The sequence below is a fragment of the Microtus oregoni genome, unplaced genomic scaffold (assembly GCF_018167655.1).
Source record: "Microtus oregoni isolate MIOR12 unplaced genomic scaffold, Mior012 000021F_ref0000039, whole genome shotgun sequence".
Taxonomy (NCBI): domain Eukaryota; kingdom Metazoa; phylum Chordata; class Mammalia; order Rodentia; family Cricetidae; genus Microtus; species Microtus oregoni.
In genome coordinates, this window is record NW_024543080.1 from 2468040 (window position 1) to 2484812 (window position 16773).

Consider the following 16773-nt stretch of genomic DNA (forward strand, 5'->3'; position numbering starts at 1 on the left):
TAGTATTCCCTCAACCACTTTATACATCTGCTGCTGAAACCCCGGCTTTATACACTTCCTGAAAGTGATTATTCTGTGTGTGCTGAGCACAAGAGAAAGCTTAGGAAAGTCTCTGACACTTATGTACACAGAATGTGAAACTTGCTTTCATGTGATAATTAAGGTAACTTTACCACATGTCATCCATGTTCTATATACCATACAGCCATTATTTCATGTCATCACAACGACAAACTCACGAGAAAGATAGCAATGAAGTAATACTCAATATGGAGACAGGATGAATTTCAATGACTTGGCCAAAGTTTCAGGTGCAAAGACTAACATCACAAAACAACAATAGTCTTTTCCTCACACACAAGGAATGCAGATGAAAAGAGAGGTTGGTTGTAAAGAGCTGTATAAAATTAAATACGAAAGTTTGTTTCTTAGAAAGAAAAAATTGTGCTAAGGAAAATGAGTTGAAATAAATCCTAGAGGCCAGCTTCCAAACTGTGGAGGCAAGAAACCCAAGTACCCAAGTACGGCTTAGGATGGAAGGACAGTTTGGCTTGGCTGTGGTAGCAAAGATCACAGAAAAGATTCCTTCTGAAAGGGTGGGGCTGACAAGAGAGAAAGGAGCTGAATTTGAAAGCTGCATTTAAGAATTTGCAAGAGAGAGTAGCCATGTCCTTGATCCAGAGAAGTCATGATGATCATGACTTCAGGGATGGAGCATGCTCTACAGCGTGTTGCTCATCTCAAGAGTACTTGGATGCATTTACATGTATTACACCTGTTTATAACATCCTCCCACGCCAAGGTTTCATCATTTCCTTAAAATAATAAAACACTTAGGGAATGTTTGAATTCATGACATTGACACTCCAATATCCAGGACCATTTTTACCACATCGTTCTAGGATGATTCACTGCAGTTTTATAATTTTAGGAATACTTTATTAATCTGACCCTGTGGTCGATAGCTCTTTGGTGAAATGATCCCAAGAGCATAGAAATGTAAACAGTCATTAAGGTATTTCCAATCAATGAGTCCAGTACTGTCAACTCTAAATGCTACCATGTCTCCGTAGTAAATGAAGTTTGTAAGTTTGGTCTATTCTATACAGAAAGGCTTAAATTACGGTAAGCCTACCAACATAGTCTCCTAAATTTTCAGGTTGAGCTCAGAAACACTTTAGACCTGTGCCTGAGAAACTCCATGAAAGAGTGGCAACCATGAAATGAGTGAGATTAAACAAATCTCTTTCCTATGGTGAGACTTTTGTTATGACGAAGAAATACTTTATTTTGGAAATCATAGATTCCTTCTTCAAGTCTGGGACTTTTCAATATTGAATCATGGAATTCAGCACCAGTCCTAGAAATTCGATTCTTTGCTAAAAAAGACAAGCAAGGATTATGTATATTCACAACAAACTCCAAGATGGAAGAGAGAAGAAACATATGGAAGTGTAAGAAAATACATGCTCTGTTTAGCATAGTTACTGGGTAAAGAAAGGCATATTATAAAGTACAGGCCATAGAAAAAAACTAAGCATAAATATTTCTTTGAAACAAACGGGCTTTTCTCTGTACCCACTAGAGAGAGATAAAGCCATTTCAAATTAAACTCTATCTTTTTCTACCTCTAGATCCTTAGTAATATTCTATGCTAGCTGGGAAAGTAAATAAAAAAAAATTTAGTTTGGTGTGTTGACATGATAGGAAAGGGTGCTGTGCTAATTATGTTAATAAATGCTAAACACTCTGAGTAAGAACTTGAGGTCCCATTATGATGGACTTAATACATTACCATATTGTAGGAAAGAAAAACATATGCTCACTCTAATAAGATAAGCGATTTGTGTCTGGTGTTGCCCAACTGCTTATTAAGCGCCTGTGATTGCAGGTGAGGGTTGTTGCTCAATCAGGAGCCAAGGGGAGCTTTTTTGCACTATGTCGTAACCATGACACTGAATGTGTTTAAGCGATTTCTTCTGGTGAGGTCACTGGACTTCGACACATTGGAGTGCATGTTCCACGACTTCTTAGTCACAGAAGTGTTCTCAGTCACATAGTGTTCATATGTCACAATTTCCATTCTTCTTCAATAACTGGAAAATGTGAAAGAGTCCAGAAAAAAAGACAATATAAGGTGGATTTTTTCCCAGGTTTGAGACTGTCTGATATCAGCAGCTGATAAAGAATAAAAATCCACTGTGCTATGTGCTATGTGATGAGTTTCCCACTCTTAGCCCTCCTTAGTTGTCTATAGTTCTTTGTCTAGGGAAGGGGTCCAGTAACTCTCCTCCGCAGTAGCACTGTTTATTGGTGTCTCATGTGGGAGTCCCTCTGTGTGCTGTGAATACCATTAATGAATAAAGAAACTGCCTTGGCCTGTTGATACCTACATTAGGTAGGTGGGGAAAACTAAATGGCATGCTGAGAAGAAGAAGGCAGAGTCAGAGGGAGAAGCCATGGAGCCACCGGAGAAAGAGGCTGGGAATTTTACCCGGTAAACCACAGCCTTGTGGCGATACACAATAGAAATGGGTTAAATTAAGCTGTAAGAGTTAGCCAATAAGAAGCAAGAGATAATAGGCCAAGCAGTGATTTAATGAATACAGTGTCTGTGTAATTATTTCAGTTCTGGGCAGTCGGGACAATTTAATGGGCTCTCCTCCTACGGATGTCTTTGTCCAGGGCTTGTTTGGACAGTCATGTTTTTGAGGTATTATGAGTGAAATTTTCTTGTCATTTCTAGGAACCACAATCTCACAGCAGATTTCCTGGTCCTCTGGCTCTTAGAATCTTTCTCCCTTTTCTCCTAAATGGCCCTTGAGCCTTACATGCAGGAAATATGTTGCAGGTGCATTCACTGCGACTGGGCAGCCCATGATCAATTGTTTTTTTGCATTTTGACCAGCTCTGGATTTCTTTAACAGTCTCCTGCAAAGAGAAGTTTCTGTGGTGAGGGTTAGGAGCGTCACTCCTTAGTGGGTACAATATTAAGTATTTAGAATGCAGTGAAGAATTAGGCTGGTTTAGTAACTAGCAGCTTCCCCTCTAAGGTCTATGGCTTCATTAGCCCTGGTTAGTTGGCTAGGTTTCTAGTACCAAGCATGATTTCCCTCCTTGTGAGCAGGCCCTAAGTACAATCAGACAGCTATCGGTTACTACTAAGCAAGTTTTACACCTTTAAGGATATCTTGCAATGCTGAGGTTTGTTGTGGTTCATTAGTATCACATCTGGTAGTCTTTGGGCTGGACTGATCACTCAGCGGTTAAGACCAGTGGATTCTCTCCCAGAGGATCCAGGCTTGATTCTCAGCATCCACAAGGAAGTTCACAACTTGTCTGCTAACTCCAAGCCCAGGTGTCTGATGCCTTCTTCTGGCCTCTGTGACCACCTGACATGCAAGTGGTGCATAAGCATACATGGAGGCAAAACACCTATGTACATAAAATGATTAAAACAAAAATAAAGAAAGCTAGTCCTCAGGGTAGATGGTGTGGTCAGACCCAGCTCATATCCTGAGTCCTGTGTCCCCAATGAATGGTGTCTTCAGAAATGGGGACTTCCACATCAATTGTCTTGCTTACTACTCTACATGTTTATGGGCCTCTGATTTTAATAACTAGCTGTGCCACTTACCTGAGCCCCAGGCCTCAATCCCAGCTATCTAGAAGACAGCACTTGAAAGTCTAGCATGTACAAACGTGAATTTTCCCTCCCATGGTGTAGTGTTCTATTTCCCTCAGTATAATGTCATCATTTCTTAGTGATGGGTGGTATGTATGACATTGTTTGAAACTCTCGAAGTGTTTTCAAGTAGAAGAAATGGAGCCTGTAAGGTAACCTTGACCATCTCCCCTCCCCTATACATTTAAACCCAATGTTCTAGAAGAAGCATTTGAACCTCATAGGCTGCGATGTCTCTTGGAACTCACTGACAGTGTTTCCTAAGATAGTTGATTCCTTTTGTTCAGGTACCCCTTTTTGCCCCCTTCTCTCATCCTCTCTTCATAATGAAGTCAGAATGGTTGTTTAAAAACAGTAATGTGGGTCTGGAAAGGTGACTCAGTGGTTAAAGGCACTTGCTGCTCTCAAAGAAGACCTGGATTCAGTTTCCAGTGCCTATAGAATGACTTAAAACCATCTGTAACTCCAGTTCCAGGAGATCCAATCTTCTCTTCTCAACCCTTGGGTAACAGACATGCAATGTTACTCATACACACTTGCAGGCCAACACTCACACATATGAAATAAATATTTAAAAAACCAATTTGATGTCATGATGCTCTTCTTAAAATCTTTGTTTTTCCACTCCAGTCTCTGATTATTTTATTAACATGGCTTACAAAATCGTCTGCGTTTGACCCTCCTTTGGCACTTGACATGCCTCTGTTTCAAGTGCCAACCATTTAACAGTCATTTTTCAAAGGAATCACGGTATTTTTTTTTTTTTTGGCAGTGGATCTCAAGCATGCTGTCCCCTCTGCCTAGAACATTCTTTCAGAGCATGCCGTTTTTCCATTATACCTCCAGGTATGTGCTGAAAGATGAGACATAGAAGTTAGTCAGTCTGCAAGGACATTCTGACTCCCTACATGCATGCTGTTTGTTAGGAAGAGTTTGCTTTGAATAAAATATGTGCTTCACTATCCTGAGTGAAGTATCCCAGACCCAAAAAGATGAACATGGGATGTACTCACTCATAATTGGTTTCTAGCCATAAATAAGGGTCACAGAGTCTACAATTGGTGAATCTAATGAAGCTAAGTAAGAAGGTGAACCCAAGGAAAAACATATAGTTATCCTCTTGGCTATGGGAAGTAGACAAAATTGCCGGGGGGAAAATTGGGATCTTGGGGGTAGGGTGGGCTGGGGGTAAGGGGAGATGGGGAGAGAAAAGGGAGAAGGGGAGGATGGGGGAACTTGGGGAAAAAGGATGATTGGGATAAAGGAAGGTTGGATAGGGGAGCATGGAAGCCCAATTCTTAGTTAAGGGAGCCACCTTAGGGTTGGCAAGAGACTTGAACCTAGAGTGGCTCCCAGGAGCCCAAGGCTATGTCCCCAGTTAGTTCCTTGGGCAGCTGAGGATAGGGAACCTGAAATGACCCTATCCTATAGCAATACTGACGAATATCTTGCATATCACCATAGAACCTTCATCTGGTGATGGATGGAGATAGAGACAGAGACCCACACTGGAGCACTGGACTGAGCTCCCAAGGTCCCAATGAGGAGCAGAAGGAGGGAGAACATGAGCAAAGAAGTCGGGACCACGAGGGGTGCACCTACCCACTGAGACAGTGGAGCTGATCTATTGGGAGCTCACCAAGGCCAGCTGGACTGTGACTGAAAAAGCATGGGATAAAACTGGACTCTCTGAACATGGCGAACAATGAGGGCTGATGAGAAGACAAGGACAATGGCAAGGGGTTTTGATCCTACTTAATGTGCTGGCTTTGTGGGAGCCTAGCCAGTTTGGATGTTCACTTTCTTAGATATGGACGGAGTGGGGAGGACCTAGGACTTACCACAGGGCATGGAACCCTGACTGCTCTTTGGACTGGAGAGGGAGGGGGAGAGGAGTGAGGGGAGGGGGAGAAGGGTGGGGGGAGGGGGAGAAGGGTGGGGGGAGGGGGAGGGAAATGGGAGACTGGGAGGAGGCAGAAACTTGGTTTTTTTTTTCTTTTCTCAGTAAAAAAAAATGTGCTTCATTTCATAGTCAGAACGTACACACAAGAAGACAGAGGCTGTGCCAAGCCTCCTCATTGTATTCATGGCACCTGACAGAGTCATTCATTGCCCAAAACACAATCATTCCTCAAAAGTATCTGCTAAATGAAACTATTTCTTCTCTGCTCTGTTTACTCTTTTTAGAAACGGCTAGGTGCGTGCCATTACCCTTGAGAGAAAGAGTATAGTTTCAAGCTTAGTGTTAGCACCCAAGTTCTAGAAAAATACTTAGTTATATCAGTGTAATTGCACAAGCCACAGTGATTTTTGAAGTGACAGACAAATTGAGAAAGGCAAAATTTGATTACAACGGGAGGGACCCAAGGAAAGCTAAAAGAATGAGGAACCAGGGCACCCAACAAATGGACATCGGGGGAATTGTGTGCTAGAGTTTCAAGGACAGGCGAGTGATGTTTAGGGAAGAGTGCATGTGTCTGTTTGATGATCATGTGGGATGTGTACAAAAGAATAAAAACAGGACAGCAGAACCGAAAGCAGACCACACCAAGCCCTGTCCACTTAGGAGCTCACTGTTCTCTCCACACACAAAAAAGTCAAAGGAGGTGCCTGGAAAGAACTGGTCTTTGCAGATGAAATTAGTTTTCTGACTGCAGTGAGTGGCCTGGGGGTGATATATGACACTCCCACATCACTTCAGCTCTGACCTAGGATGGACGTAGGCTAGAATCTTCCCGGTAAGCGCACCTTGGGGTGCTACACACATGATTGGAAATGGGCTCGTCCAGGTGCAAGAGTTAGCCGAGAAGAGGCTAGATATAATGGGCCAACCAGTGTTTAAAAGAATACAGTGTCCATGTAATTATTTCGAGGCCTAAGCTAGCAGGCGGCTGGGGAGCTGGGGACACAGCCCCGCCGCTCCTATTACAACATGGGGGGAGGCTGAAAGACCTCTTATGTCAAGGGACAGGAGAGAGGGGGGTGGGAATTTGAGAGTAGTTGCAGGGAGATAGAGGCAAAGGCTCTTTGGGGGAAGATATGTGCAGCCACAACACTGCTTTCCAGTTCCGTATACATTTTACCCCCAAGAAAGAATTGGTTTTTTATTCAGATCAAACTTTTGCTGCTCAGAATAAGTTATATAGTGACGTGGTTGGTTTTTAATGAAAACTCTCAAGTACTTTGCTCACTAATGAGGTACTGGCTTAATGGGAAGAAAGAAACACAGAAGAAATTTCAGGAAAGAATAGAAACTGATATCTTTAAAACCCCCAGAGACAAGGTGGAAAGAGGCTGCCTCTCTGAGGAGTATATTTAGCCTCTATAGAATTCCTGAGAGGAGAGGCTTGATCTATTTTAAACCAGCATCTTCATTTTAGCCTCTGAATGCGTTGTCAGAGCTCATCAGGTCCTCAGCACTTCTGCAGCCCTGATAATAATATAACCTCAGTCACAACTAAACTAAAGCAGAAAGGAAAAACAGAAATATTAAGGTCATTAGACCGCTTAAAGGCAGCATTAGAGTTGTGTCAGTTCTAGAAATGGGTAATTCACACTTTTGGACTCTGCTCTACCGCTCTAGGACATCACACTGTCTGTCTACCTGCTAATTATCCATCTCCCTGTCTACCTCTCACCTACTCAAACAGACTTATTACAGCCTTCACTTAAGGTAATTCAAGAGTTGTGCCCTGCTTGGTACCAGACTCTCACTATGCAAGAAAAATAATGCCTGATATTCCCCTTCGGGGCTATTCTAACTTAGGAATAGCTGATTGAAAGGAACAAGAAAACAAGTTGATCTACATGGGTGTAGTGAGAAAATAAACTTGCAAATGATCGCGGTAAATTCTTTTTTCAACAACTAAAAAAAAATAAACATAAAAAGAATATATATAGAAAGATTGCCAGGGAGGGGCATTATCACTCTGATCATGCTATTCCTGAAAATACATGAGGTTCTCCACCTGAAAAAAAAAAACCGACAAAAGTTGTGCTAATGTATACAGTATAGAAAAAGTGATCTTGTATATAGAAAATAGGCTTGATACAGAGTTCAGGGTTGGTATGTTTACAGAAGTCAGTAGTGGGGACTGGAGAGATGGTTTAATTCCTAGCACCCACATCAGGTGGCTCCCAATCACCTGTAACTCCAGCTCCAGGGGATCTGACACCCTCTTCAAGCCTTCTCAGACAATTGCATTCACATGAACACACACACACACTGAAATTCTTTATAAAGAAAATCTAAGGAATCAGTAGGAATTTTTTTTTTAACCTGGAAAAGAGTAATTCAAAACACTGTGTGGTTTCTAAGGTCATATCAAACTTCAGGACTCTGTGATAGTACTCCAATGTTTACATGAAGTGTTCCACTTTAGCCTAAAGGAAACAGTCAAGGAAAAAGTGCAATTGTTTTCCTCTCGTGTGTCTTAACTGGGATAAAGCACTGAATTTTACTGAATAACCAACCTCAGGAACTCGAGTCTCAATGTGTTTGGCAGCCCCACTCTTCGGCCTTAGTGTACTTGCTTTCTTTCTTTAAAAAACAAAATACCTATTTCACAGGCTCATTCCTATTTAAAGTTGTTACTTTCCTCCCCTTCCTGCTCCTCCCTGCACTACCACCTGTCACCCTGACGTATCCGCCTACTTCATCTTTATGTACACATGTTCCCAAGTGATAATCTTGCCCCATGCTTAATTCAGGCTTCCTGGCGATCCTCCTGCCAATTGGTCCACCAATCGCCTGCATCTGTGGTGATGCGTGCTAAAGTTATGAGGTAAGTGCTGCCCTGACAGGATGCTGCTCATGCCCCTCAGTGTTCTTCACACCATCAAGGGCTTCTCCTGCAGCTACACACTTTCTTCCTGGCTTTGGCCATTTCTCCTATTTCATTAATCATCCCTAATGACACCCAAACATGTTCCAGAAGCGCAGATCTTTAGTGACTTCGTGAATGACTTTGGCCTCATATTTTCAATAATTGTCAGTTTTTTCTTTTCTTCCAAAAATATCCCCCTGAAAAGAGGAGACCATAAATGTCACCATCACTCTCTACCTCTCTTACGTTTTCTGAAAAGAAACTGTGTCCCGGTGACCACTGGCCAATTCAAAGTACCTGCTCCCTTTCTTGCAGTCTGAGCTAGGACGTGACTCTTCTTTGTGTCCTTGACCTTGTGTGTGACAGCTGACTAGTCCATCTGTTGTGCAATGCTCTCTCTCTTCTCAGCTTCCTCACTCCACTTGCATACCGCACTGCCCACTTCTCAGCTACGTCAGAATCCCACTATTTTGTTTAATGCACTACACAGTTGGAGGCGTCAGTGCTTAATCCTGGGCCCCCACCACCACTTTTTGTTTACATATTCTGTCTAGGTGATCTCATTTCATCTCTATAAATCCTTCCTCTGCACTGGGGATTTTTATGTGTGTACTATTGGCTTTGACCAATCCTCAAAATTCAGTCTCAAATATCAAAATTTCCACATAGATCCAATGAGACATCTCAGCATTTTAACTTGACCAAACAAACAAGCAAACAAACAAAATTCTATACCACTCTTTTGTCCTAGTCTCCCAAAGAGCAACATCCTTCACCCTGTTGTTCAAGATAAATTAAGAGTTAACTTGATCCAGTTTTTGCCTTATAACATCTACTCGATCAGGTAGGCTTAGTTCAACCCCACCCCACACCAATCAATTTGAATCCTTTTGGTTCTTTCCAGATTCAGTTTCATCACAACACATGCTATCATCACTTTATTTCTTGTTTGCTTTGGTTTGGGGGAGGAAAGTCTCTCTGTGTAGGTAGGCCTGGCTATCCTGGAGCTCTCTCTGTAGACCAGGCTGGCCTCAAACTCACAGAGATCCCCTTGCCTCTGCCTCCCAGGAGCTTTAATGAAAGGTGTGCGCAACCTGGCGTTTTTGTTGTTGTTGTTTTCCTTAAACAACTATGTAACTTCCTAACAGCCCTCTTTATCTCCCTCTTTGTTCCCTCCCTTATTCCTCACTCCACACAGTAGAAGAATACTTTGTTCTAAATCTGTTATCAGACCGTATCATTGTTCGGCTAAGTTACTCAATTGATTTCCATGCAATTAGAAAGTATTCGAAAATCCTATACCTGTTTTATAAAGCCCTCCTCATCTTGTCAGTTTCCTCATCTCCTCTCTTATTTCTCTCTACCTTAGTCTCCAATCGTTGGATAGCTGTTTCTGGTTTTCTTCTGTTCCCAGGTCCTATTGTGGTCATATTCCTGTGGTCCAGAAAGCCACCTCTCCCTCCTTGCCCTAGCCATTGCGTATGTAGATCCTTCTCGTCATTCTCACGTCAGATTTTCAGATACAAATTAGACTGAATGTCTGATCCAAAGAACCAAATATCACCTGATTCTCCACATAGTAATTCCTCAAACACTTTATACTTATCTCTGTAAGAAGGGGTGTTGTCTACCCAGACTTCATTTCTATATTTGCTACACCAGTAAAAAATGCCTAGAACTTATTAAGTTTTCAATATAAATTTAATGATGGAAAGACCACAACTTACAAAATGACTAGATTTTTATACATTTTAAACAACCAATGGTCATAGTTAGGGTTATTATTACTATGATGAAACCCCAAAAACAAAACAAATTGAAGAAGAAAGAGTTTATTCAACTTCCACTTCCACAGCATAGTCCATCACTGAAGGAAGTCAAGACAGGAAGGAAATCAATCAGTGTAGGAACCTGGAGGTGGGACCTACTGCCGAGGTTATGGAGGGGTGCATGCTGCTTACTGACTTGCTCCCAGTATCTTGCACAGTCTTCTTTCTTATGGAACCCAGAACCACCAGCCCAGGAATAGCACCACCCACAATGAGGTGGGCCCTGTCTCATCAATAACTAATTAAAAAAATGCCCACAGATTTGTCTGCAGCTGGATCTTGTGGAGGTATTTTCTCAACTGAGATTCCCTTCTCTCTGATGACTCTAGCTTATGACATAAAACTATACAGCACACTAATCATGGGATATTTTCTAAAAGTTCTCATAAAAGAAAATCAGAGATTGTAAGTGAAATGAAACATCAGTCACACCGCCAATTTTTCTAATGGACATCATTAAGTGAAAATCTATACTAGTACCTATAAAAATTAAAATACAACACAGCACCACTCAGAAAAGAATACAGGGGCCAGCTATAGTTTCAATGTGCTTTCTGTCATGATTGATTATCCTGATAAAATACTTTTATTGTTTTTTTTTTCAAGACAGGGTTTCTCTGTGTAACAGCCCTAGCTGTCCTGGATCTAGCTCTGTAGACCAGGCTGGCCTCCAACCCACAGAGATCTGCCTGCCTCTGCCTCTTGAGTGCTTGGATTAAAGGTGTGCCCTGCCACCCTCACCAGGTGATAGAAGACTTCAACACATCAACATGATGAATAAAAAGCTCACATGAACTCAAGGGAAAGTTTACTTCCTCATTCTTTGGGTGGTTTTGGTTTTGACTTTTTTAGAGACAAAAACTCACTGTGTAAACCAGGCAGGCCTTGAACTCACAGAGATCCTACTTACCTCTACCTCCCAAGTGCTGCCATTAAAGGCATGTGTCATCATGCCCAACTATAGTTCTTTTTTTAATCATACCAACTTTCCCCTATTTCCATCTTTCATTTCCAAATGATTCGAAGATTTAAAATAAACAAAAACAATCTCTTGTATTATATAATGCACAAATACAAACTCCTGCATGTATTTACCCTTGTATGCACTTAAACATGCTTGTATAGCACAGATCCAAAAAATAAAAGTGAGAATATAGTTCAAGAGGCCTGATTGATGTGTACTGAGACATAGACTCTCAAAGAGAGGAGGAAGCTGTCTATGATAAATGAGAGAATGAGTCACACCTGTTGCTGCCAGTTTCAGAAGGGACTCGTTCCTATGCAGCTAAATGGAATAAATGGGGAACGGAAATGCTAGTAATAAATAGGGAGTGTTCTGAAGGAAGACTGGCCAACAAAATTGCTTGGGTAGAATTCAGCCTTAGTACAGCGTCTTTATGCACTTGGGAGAGCCAGTAGGACTGTGAGTAACTGGCTTCTCTTCCTTCCTCCCAGCTCTCCGATCAAGGCAAAGGGCCCTAAAGGAATTCGAGAGGATGCCATCCCTGTATCCAGAGACTTAGAGCATAGAGCTCTTTTCTGAAGGATTGATTTCAAAGACTCCTTTATTAAAATATGTCCCTAGAATATACGCCCAGATGGCCAGCCAGGCACATTAAAATTGGAATTAAATCTGCCAGCATTATGGTATGATTTATAAGCAACAATGTGACAAAGAACTTGAAGTGCTAATTTGGAGCAAAGATGTTACTTTATCAAGAAGGAGAAAGTCATTCAAATGTATTTAGGCCATAAACTGTAGCCATTATAGGAAAAAAATATTTACCATCATCAGTTTACTTTTTAGATGAAAAAAATAGATGAGACATTATTTTTAGAAAAGTTCAGATATAGTAAACAACAGCACTCACCAAATAAGTTGATTAGTAACATACTGATATCCAAGAATATCATTTATTGGTAAAACTAAGCTTTTCATAAACAAAGCAAAATGCTCCTATTGTCATCAGCCAGGGACAAAACATTGTCAATTTCCATCACCAACGGAGTCTTGCTGCAATGGGAGATAAGGAAGATGATAGAGAAAGAAAACAACTGCCCTGCCTAAAGCGACCCCAGCCTTCCACTGCAGGGATGGGCGCTGATCATGCCCAAGAACAAAGCCATAAAGAAACTTCCTATTTGAATTGTAGTAGCAGCCATGGCTTCTGGGACCGTCTCTGAACAAAGTGTCTTGGGTGCATCCCAATCTGCGTGTGACATTACATCACCACCTGAAATGCAGCAGCATCCAGAAGGATTTTTAGGAGTTGTCTTTCTCAAGTAGGAAAGGGCTGAACATAAGGACCTGGGTCCTTAGGGCCTGAAGAAAGCCTAGCCTATGAGGAGAAAGAAAATAAACTGAGAATATGCTTTAAAAAAAACAGAAGCTGAGGCTGGAGACATGAATAAAGTCTCCAGCCCTTAGGAGTGCTCACTGTTCTTCCAAAGGGGGTTTGGTTCTCAGCACCCATGGACGGAAGAGGGACCTAGAACTCACAAGTGCTTCCAGCTCCAGAATGTCCAACCCCTCTTCTAGCCTCCTTGGACACTTACACATGCATGGCATACATACTTATGCATTTAAAAATCTGGACTCTCTTTAAAGGGTAGATATTTCTATGGCATCAGCAGTAAGCACTGTAGGTGTGTACTTAAGTAGATATTAGCAAATGCCTACCTATATGGCCGTGTTAAAAGACACAGAGTTATCCCCTTTCCTGCCACTGCCTCACTGAGATCTTATTTCTCTGATTATCTAATTCTTGTTTCTAAATGCACTCTTCCATGGCTACTTAGAACATCTACTGCCATAGTCAGATTCTGTATATAACACCACAGCACATACTGATTTTTTTAAAAAAATTGCTGCTATCCTCAAAATTTTTAATTTCTTTGAAAATGGCTTTCTCGCAGGCCATCAGTGGTCGTATCCCTGAATTCTCATGATAGAGTCAGATGGTCAGGGCAGCTACACAGCTCCAGCATCCACAAGGGACACTAACAGAATGCAAGCCAAAGCTTTAAAGTGGGGCTCTCTGTATGGGTATCAGTAGCTCAGTGCATTAGTAATGATAAGTTAGGCCATCCTCTATGATACCATGTCTAACGAGCCATGTATTGTAATCTTTTCTTCTTCCTTTTTACAATTTGGTTTCGTGACAAAATTGCTGGACTTTGGTGAATTTTGTAAAGGGATGAAAAAAATTGAAAACAGAATGCTTTGAAAGTCTTTCTTAATGTCCATTCTAGACAGCAAAACAGCTATTTGTTGTGGAAATTTAAATAGGCAAAGATGTGTTACATGTGTTTATACTGCGTTTTTTAATGATGTAAGGATGTGTGATCACTTATGTAAGATGTGTTGCATCTGTTTCACCTTGCCTGCCTAAGGCACCTGATTGGTCTAATTAAAAACTGAACAGCCAACATCTAGGCAGGAGAAAAAGTAGGCTGGTGGGCAGAGAGAATAAATAGAAGGAGAACTCTAAGAACGAAGAGAGAAATGAGAGGAGAAGTGAAAAAGAAGGAGGCAGGGATGCCAGGGGCCAGCCAGCCAGCCAGCTAGTCAACCACAGAGGAATCAGGGAAGGAAGGAAGGAAGGAAGGAAGGAAGGAAGGAAGGAAGGAAGGAAGAGCCCCAAGGCAAAACATAGATAAAGAGAAACAGAATTGTTTAAGTTAGAAAAGCTGCCTAGAAACAGGCCTAAGCTGAGGCCAGCCATTTGTAATAAAGAATAAGAAGCCTCTGTGTCTTTATTTGGGTGCTAGGTGGTGGCTCCCTCAAAGGAGAAAAAAAAAACTACTATAATTATTTATCCTTTTTTATAATGTGTCCCATAACATTACATATTCCAGAAAGTCCATGCAGCACACAGTCAGTTCTCGAATTTTTAAAACATATTTTATGACCATTGTTTCTTCAACTAAGAATCCAGTAATTTCCTCAAATCATTGTTATAACTGAGCCAATCTGAACCGTGTAACCATTGACAATCATTCTAATTAACCCACAACATGTAAAATTTCAAAAGTAATTACTGATACACAGAAAAGAATCTAATAGTTAAAATTTTTTAAACAGTCTAAAACACAATTAAAGATAACATTGTGCTTTGGCTGTTTTCTGGAAGTTTGACCTGCATACTTATTCAAGAGTGAAGAATTATATTAATTTTATCAAATATTTGAATGCTTTCCATTATAGACTTATATAATTTGTTGATTATCTTAGTTACTTTTCAATTGCTGTGATAAGACACCGTGATGAAGGCAGCTTATAGAAGAAAGAATTTATTTGGTGCTTATAGTTTCAGAGGGTTAGAGTCTGGGACCAGCATGGCCGGGAGCATAGCAGGAGGTAGGCAGACATGTTGGGACAGCAGCTGTGTGTTCACAACTTCAGACACAACTAAAAGGCAGAAAAACTAACTGGGAATGGAGCAAGTGTTTCCAAACCTCAAAGGCCTCACCTAGTGACACACCTCCTCCAACAAGGCCATCTCTCCTAATTCTCCCCAAATAGATTTACCATTTAGGAACCAAGAATTCAAAAACATGCACCTATGCAACCCTTCTCATACAAACCACAACCCTGACCATTAAAACCATACATGATTATTCAACTAATTTTCCTCCATAGATTCTTTAAACAACAAGGTCTACACCCAAGACAGCAAACAGCTGTCAGCTTCCAGTCACACTGTTCAGGAGATTAGTCCAAAGCCAGCAGGGCTCACCCTCAGGCAGCTCTAACGTCTACCCCTTACAGAGAAGTCTGCCTTTGCTACAGTGCTTGTCTGACCTTTTTTCCAAATTACTTGACGATTGCTTCTGATCTTGGACGGAAGTCTTAGCCACAGGCTGTTCTGTTTCACATCTCTCTGAGAAATGCATTTAGCCCAGCTTCCTGTGGGTGGTGCTCCTACCTGATTCTCCCCAACCAGAATGCAGCATCCCCTCCCTGTCCTGGCTTCTTCTTTGCCCCAGTAGCTCTACAGGATCAGCATTTCCCACAGGTGCAAGCCATAATGTGGTATGGTTTGAAGGGCATCAAGTCTGCCAACCAAAAGCTTCCCTGGCAGCCTACCTGGATTTTCAGCCAAGGATCATTAGTGTTGCTCCTTAAAATAACTTTGTTGTTTTGAATCTGAACTCTTCTAGCCCCTACTCCCACCTATTCCTACTGAGATAATTGTTGTCTTACATGATTACTGAAAACCCAGGGTTTCATAAGATTTCAACAACTGGGTGAAGGTGAAGCAGTGCTGGTGAGCCGAGCTTCTGTGTTGCTCCTAATCTGTTCATCTCCCTTTTGTTAGACTGCAAAATAGGAGGAAAAACACACTTTTTAAAATGCTGGACTTCTCAGTAGAGAAGAATCTCACATGGTCTGTGGGGAAGGTAACAGAAACAATGCAATTAAAATTAAGATGAGAGAAATTCAAACAGAATGGGCAAGATCAAGACTACCTCATGGATGAGCCTCCCTAAAGCCTGGGCAATCAGAGTTTCTGTCCAACTATGGAGGCTGTTTTCCTGTTGATAACAATTTGAGTGAGCTTGTATTTAAATATGATTAAGCCTCTGATTGTAAGAAAGGACATTTGAATTAGAAAATTGGAGCATTAAAAATATGACCAATTAATTAATTAAGCTGTTTACATCAGCACAGCACTTCCTGAAGCAAATGGGATTCTTGTTGATTTGGATCAGGCAGAGAGAAAAAGAATAAGAAAGATCCAGGAACAGGACATAGACCACATCAAGTACCCTGTGGAAGTGGGGGTTAGAATCAACTAGGACTAAACACGAGAACATGATGTGATGTGTCATTAAACACTAATAAGATGGAAGGAGGGTGGAGGGGATGCAAGGTTGATTTGAACTAAACTAAAACATTTTTTCTTAGGTGAAATTGATCCACAGGTGTCCATCATATACCTTTATTCCTTCAAGAATGGGGCAGGCACTCACAGAGACATACAGATTATAATGATCAGTTAACACAGACTCCCAGGCTAGCTCCTATATTAGCATAATCTGGTTACCACTTCCCTCTTCCCTCTACAATTCACACGCCTGTCCTCACCTCCATTTCTTACCATTCCCCAGCCAAGGTGCTTTCACCTACAGCGAGGCTGAGGCTCATAGAACTCTGCTGGCAGGGAATTCTGGGATTCTAGATGGAGGCCAAGGAGAAAGACGTAGGCTCAGGCAGATATGTCCTTTGGGCTACTTATATTCTTAGTGGGAGTAGAGGAGAGGAGAGAGAATAGGAGTTCTCTGGGCTCCATCTCCCATCGTGAAGAAGAGCATCGGCTCTGAGCATGGCCGAAGCAGTAATAACCACCATCACAGGGAGCCTCATAGGATGTACAGTGACGTTTCTGCATCTGCAGTCAAGAACATTTGTCACTGACTACTGGACAAC